The following is a 6,793-nucleotide window of genomic DNA, read 5'->3' on the forward strand; positions in this document are numbered from 1 at the left end:
GGGGCACGCTACCAGTGGGTAGGGCGTGCCCCCACCCTCGTGGATGAATCCATACTCTTCTAGCCCAACTCTTTTGCTTCAGGGGCTTCTTGTGGTCCATAAAAAATCTCCATAAATTGGCAGGTCAATTGGACTTGTTCGGTATTCCTTTTTTGTAAAACTCAAAAACAAGGAAAATACAGAAACTGGCACTAGGCTCTAGGTTAATTGGTTAGTCCCAAAAATCATATAAAAAGCATATAAATGCATATAAAACATCCAAGATGGATAATATAATAGCACGGAACAATCAAAAATTATAGATACGTTGGAGACGTATCAGGTTGCAAGTATTTGTTCTTTGTGTGCAAGTACCGTTTACATAGTGTTGCTTGGTTCTCCTACTGGATTGATACCTTGGTTTCATAACTTAGGGAAATACCTACCGTAGGTGTGCTGCATCATCCCTTCCTCTTTGGGGAAATACCGTTGTAGTTCAAGCGACATCAAAAGAAATTTCTGGCGCGTTGCTGGGGAGACATCATCAACATCTATCACGTTACTAATCACAAATCTCATCTCCTTGCAATTTACATTATTTGCCATTTGGCTCTCGTTTTCATCTCCCCCACTTCACAAAATTTGCCGTTTTATTCGCCCTCTTTTTCATTCGCCGTTTTCCCCATTAGATCTCCTTTTTGTTTGAACTTGTCACTATGAGTGACTTCGGTATGGCAGAAACAGATGATGGCATAAGTCCTAAAATTGGACGACCTGGCAATCTGGATGCTAAAACTTTTGTTTTGGGGCAAGGGGATGTTATTGGAAAAGAACATATCCAAGAATTTTTCAATTGTGTTGGTAATTTGACTCTTGATGATGCTCCTATACTTCAAATAACCAAGTCTTATGCGGAAGCTATTTCAGTACTAGTTCTGAAACTTGAAAAATAGATTTATCCGTACCCATCCTACTTTGTAAAGATTGTTTTATGAGCTACCCGTTATAAGGATCCTAAGGCTAAAAACTAGCTACCCTTGTTCTTATGAATAAATTTGATTACATAGTGCGGGAGGCTAGGGTTTTTATTTTATTTTTATGGTATGAGCCATGTAAAACCGGTGATAAATGAGATCCTTTATAATAGTGATTATATGTTGAGACATTTTCTTGGAAATAATCAAATTTTTGATGAAAACCTTACAAAGGAAATTCCCGTTTTCGATATAATCCAACAAGCTTTCAATGATGTTAATCAACACTATTGGATTGTGGCCGGAAGTCAAAGGGGGTACGTAGATGGGCAACTTGATAATGCTAAAATTTCTATGGATAATGTGTTTCAAGTTATTTTTGCAAAACCTCCCGATAAGACCACATCTATGGAAAATAATAAGAAATATGACAATACTTGAATCTATGCATTATGCCTAGCTAGGGGCATAAATTGATAGCGCTTGTTGGGAGGCAACCCAATGAATAAATTTCATTTTTACCTTTTTCTTTCTGTTCTTGAGTGTTTGCATAGTTGTTCTACTATTATGATTGTGTTTTATGTTTTAATTAGTGTTTGTGTCAAGTAAAGCCTTTGGGATCATGTTGGGTGACCGTTGATTTGATCTTGTTGAAAAACCGAAACTTTTGCGCCCAGTAAAATAATTTTAGAAATTCAGGGAAGCGCGATAAAATCATGATTTTTATACACAAGATGTATATACAAATTGCCTACATTGTCCTGGTATGTCAGAATTTTTGGAGCTACATAAGTATACAAAATTTTCAGATTGCTGCAGACTGTTCTATTTTGACAGATTCTATTTTCTTTGTTTTGTGTGCTTATTTTGATGAATCTATGGTTTGTATTGGGGGGTAGGAGTCATAGTAAAGTTGGAATACAGTAGATATAATGAAAAAATAAAATATTAATGGGTTTGCAACAATACTTAGAGTGGTGATTTGCTTTGTTATACTAACGGATCTCACGAAGGTTTTGTTGAGTTTTGTGTGATTGAAGTTTTCAAGTTTTGGGTGAGATCACGATGGATGAAGGAATAAGGAGTAAGAAGAGCCTAAGCTTGGGTATTCCAAATGGCACCCCAAGTTATTATTCAAGGAGAAACAAGCAACTAAGTTTGGGGATACCCCGAGTGGCATCCCTTCTTTCTTCTAACGACCATTGGTATTTTACTTGAAGCTATATTTTTATTCGTCACATATCATGAGTTTTGCTTGGAGCGTCTTGTATTATATGAGTCCTTTCTTGCTTTTTAGTTTGTGTCATCTATCCTTGCTGGACACACCTATTTGAGAGAGCCAAAACTATGCTATGATTTTTTAGAATTGCTCTATGTGCTTCACATAAATTTTTTGAGCTATGGAATTGCTTTAGTGCTTCACTTATATCTTTTTGAGCACGGTGTGCTTTAATATTTTTGAAAAAATGCTCTCATGATTCACTTAGATTTATTTGAGAATTAGTAAATTTTTTAAAAAGTTCTCTCATTCTTCACTTATATTATTTTAAGAGAAGAAAATCTTTATGGTCATGTTCTTTACTTAAATTTGTTTGAGCTTATCAAAAGCAACATATGAAACTAGTCCCAAAGTGATAGATATTGAAGAGGGATATAATAGAAACTTTCATGAAGATCATTGGACAAAATAAACTTGATTCTTTGTAATAGTTTTGAGATATGATGATAGTGATATATGAGTCATGTTGGTGAGTAATTTTGCTTTAGTAAGAATATTGGTGTTAAGGTTTGTGATTCCCTATGCAAGCACGAAAGTCAATAGTTATGCAATTAAATTACATCCTACTTATTGTGCATTATTCGATGTTAGTTATGCTTAATGCTCGCTTATGTGATTTTTTGTTTCTTGGTTGGATGCTTCTCAATCTATTTGCTAGCCTTCACTTGTACTAAGTAGAAATACTAATTGTGCATCCAAAATCTTTAAACCCAGTTTTGCCTTATGAGTCCACCATACCTACCTATATGTGGTATTCCCGTGCCATTCTAAGCAAATTTGTATGTGCCATCGCTAATTTTCAAAAATAAATTTCCTTTTTGTGTGCTCGTACCGCTCATGAAGTGGTAGGGGTGGCTAATATTTTCCATGCTAGACGTGTTATTCTCAAAATGAGTGTTTATTCACTTGTCATTGCACGAGAGTGTGGCGGTAATATGGATGCCCAGTCCCGAAATGAAAAAGAAATTTACTTTATGTTGTCAAATAATAAATTCCTTGGAAAGTGTTGGTATAGATGGTACCCGTGGGTACGGCTAGCCGTGGAATGTGAAAGAATGGTAGAAAAAGGAATAAACTTTATTTTTTATTTGGGAACCGCCTATGATATATCTAGCATGGAAAGTGTTGGGAATTACTCGGTCATTTTCGTTGACGGGAAAAGTATACCTCTCAAAAAAAATTATCTCTCAATTTAAGCTTTGTGATCTGGCACCTCTACAAATCCCTACCTCCCTCTACGAAGGGACTTTCTATTTACTTTATGCAATTTTTGTTTTTATTTTGAGTTTCCATCTTCTCTTATAAAGCAGCAACTAAGGAGCAGTATCATCGTACTTGAGCATTAGATGTAGCTAATATGTGAGTGTGTCTCATGAATGGATCAATGATTGAGCATGATGGGCTAGCAATAACTTTATTTAGTGTTGATATTTTGAAATACATGGTTGCTTGTTGATATGCTTGAGTATTGAAATATTCATGTCAAAACTAGAGTATTGCTTTGAACTGTATAAAAGTCCAAATTTCCATGCTACAAAAGAAAAGAATATGTGATGAACATGTTAGGCAGCATTCCACATCAAAAAAAATCTGTTTTTATCATTTACCTACTCGAGGACGAGCATGAATTAAGCTTGGGGATCCTGATACGTTTCCAACGTATCTATAATTTTTTATTGCTCCATGTTGTTATATTATCATTCTTGGATGTTTTACAATCATTTTATAGCAACTTTATATCATTTTCTGGGACTTAGCTATTGACATTGTGCCCAATGCCAGATGCTGTTTTTTGCTTGCTTTTTACATCGCAGGAAATCAATACCAAATGGAGTGAAACTTTTTGGAGAATTTTTTTGGACCAAAAGACACTAGATGGGCCAAAGAAGTACGAAGGGGAGCTCCGAGGGGAGCACAAACCACCAGGGCACGCCTGGGGGGCCCAGGAGTGCCCAGGTGGGTTGTGCCCACCTCGGTGGCCTCCTGCACCGCTTCTTCGTCCTATAAATCCTCAAATATTCTAGAAACCCTAGGGGAGTCGACGAAACACAATTCTAGCCGCCGCAAGTTCACCACGAGATCCAATCTAGACACCATCACAAAGGGGTTCATCATCCACATTGGTGCCTCTTCGATGATGCGTGAGTAGCTCATCATAGACCTATGGGTCTGTAGGTTGTAGCTAGATGGCTTCCTCTCTCTCTTTTCATTCTCAAGACAATGGTCTCTTGGGTCTATTTGATGTAACTCTTTTTGCGGTGTGTTTGTTGGGATCCAATGAACTTTGAGTTTATGATTAGATCTTTATATTGATGAAAGTTATTTGAGTTTTGATCTCTTATATGCATGATTATCTATAGCCTCGTATTTGTTCTTCGAATATTTGGTTTAGTTAGGCCAACTAGATCAATTTTTCTTTCCATGGGAAGAGGTGCTTTGTGATGGGTTCGATCGTGCAGTGTTCTTTCCCAATGACAGAAGGGGCAGCAAGACACGTATGTATCATTGCTATTAAGGATAACAAGATGGGGTCTGTTCCTACATGAATAGATCTTGTCTACATCATGTCATCGTTCTTATTGCAATACTCCGTTTCTCCATGAACTTAATACACTAGATGCATGCTAGATAGCGGTCGATGTGTGGAGTAAAAGTAGTAGATGCAGGCAGGAGTCGGTCTACTAATCTTGGACGTGATGCCTATATATTGATCATTGCCTGGATATCGTCATAATTATTTGAGGTTCTATCAATTGCCCAACAATAATTTGTTTACCCACCATGTGCTATTTCTTGAGAGAACCCACTAGTGAAATCTACGGCCCCTGGGTCTATTCTTTATCATATTTGCGTTCTGATCTATTATTTGCCTTTGAGATCTATTTTTATTTCCTTTTATTTTCAGTTCTATTATTCCAAAAACCCAAAAATACTTTGCTGGACTTCTTATTTGCATCTTTTATTTCACGTTTATTCGAGATCTATTTATCTAATCTATCACAATTTTATCCCGTCAACTTGACAATCTCCTACGCCGTTACCCGTAAGAGGGATTGACAACTCCTCATAAGAATCGGCTTGCATGTATTTGTTCTTTGTGTGCAGGTATCGTTTACATAGTGTTGCTTGGTTCTCCTACTAGATTGATAACTTGGTTTCATAACTGAGGGAAATACCTACCATAGCTGTGTTGCATCATCCCTTCCTCTTTGGGGAAATACTGATGTAGTTCAAGCGACATCAGTGTCCGGAGGGCTTGCTCGTTCCTGCATTACAACTCCTCCCTCTACTGCTGATTGAGAGGCTGGGGGTAGTACTCATTTTGGCGACCGTCCCTGCCGCCGTCAATGTTGACGTGCGACGAACCATCAACTCTCGCGCTGCCACGGGGATACCCGGGCGAGCTGTGCTGCGAACCGCCTATCAGCACCTTTATAATGGGATTGCTGCTCTCGCATCCGGATATGTCATCCAAGTCCTCATGTAAGGAGGCAAACAAATCAAGGATGGGCTCATCGGGCTTGATCATCGTGATCTGTGGGGCCGCAACCTGAAGGGCCATTGCGTGCTTGATCCAACGCTGGAGCCGCGAGCGCCCGGAGCACCTGCGATGGCGGACAACTGGGCGGGGAGGTGCCAACTGGTACGAGGCCGACAATTGACAAAGAAGAACGCGAAGGTACTCATGCGGAAGTGCACTGCACCGTGAATGGGCAGCACCTCGACGTCTAGTGGGGCCTCCTGGGGCCACGCCGAACGTCGGTGAAAGATGAAGATGCCGAAACGGATCTCGTCGTCAAGCGTCAGTCCGTTGCCAAAAATCATGGTGAAGATGGGAAAATTGCAACTGTGCCGTAAGTCGCTAGACGCTTGCCCCACGGTGGGTGCCAGCTGTCGTGGGTGTAAGTCTGATAATAGTGTATAGGGGTAAGAATTAGAGGGCATAGCCTAGCTACGACACAATTGTTACATTCGGAGTTATGAGTTGGGGCCCCTCATGGTGGAGGTAATAGCCCTACGTCTCGGTGCTCTGGAGCTGTTTTGCTGGAGTGTATGGCTTACAGAAGATATGTGAACCCTGTCCTGGAGCAGGGGGAGGATTATATAGAGTTTGCCCTCGCCCATGAGTGCTGCCGTTACAAAGGGTTTAAGGGCGCAAGTTACTGGTAATGGGCGCACTAATTACATTTGATGAGGGCGGACACACATCTTGACCGTTGTGATCCCAGGGAGCCTCCTGGTCTTCTCTTCCGAGTGTTGATAGGTTCTCCGAGTGAAGTGGTCCGGTTGAGTGGAGTGCTATCTTTCGAGTGATTAGTGACTTCCAAGTGACCATCAGGTTGTAGAGTATTTGAATGCTGGTCTGGCCCTAGGGCATAGTGTAAGGTGTATGGTGTCCTAGGGTAGGGTCTGTAGGTCAGGCCTGTTACCCTACCCATAGTACATGTCCCCATTAATTACGAAAGCATGTTTAGATGCATAATATCTGTTTTATCCTTTTCCAGTTCGCAACGTCTCCACATCTGTGACCCGGTCGAGGACGATGGGCTCCCTCCGCCTT

This window comes from Triticum dicoccoides, chromosome 2B, assembly GCF_002162155.2.
Source record: "Triticum dicoccoides isolate Atlit2015 ecotype Zavitan chromosome 2B, WEW_v2.0, whole genome shotgun sequence".
In the NCBI taxonomy this organism is placed as follows: domain Eukaryota; kingdom Viridiplantae; phylum Streptophyta; class Magnoliopsida; order Poales; family Poaceae; genus Triticum; species Triticum dicoccoides.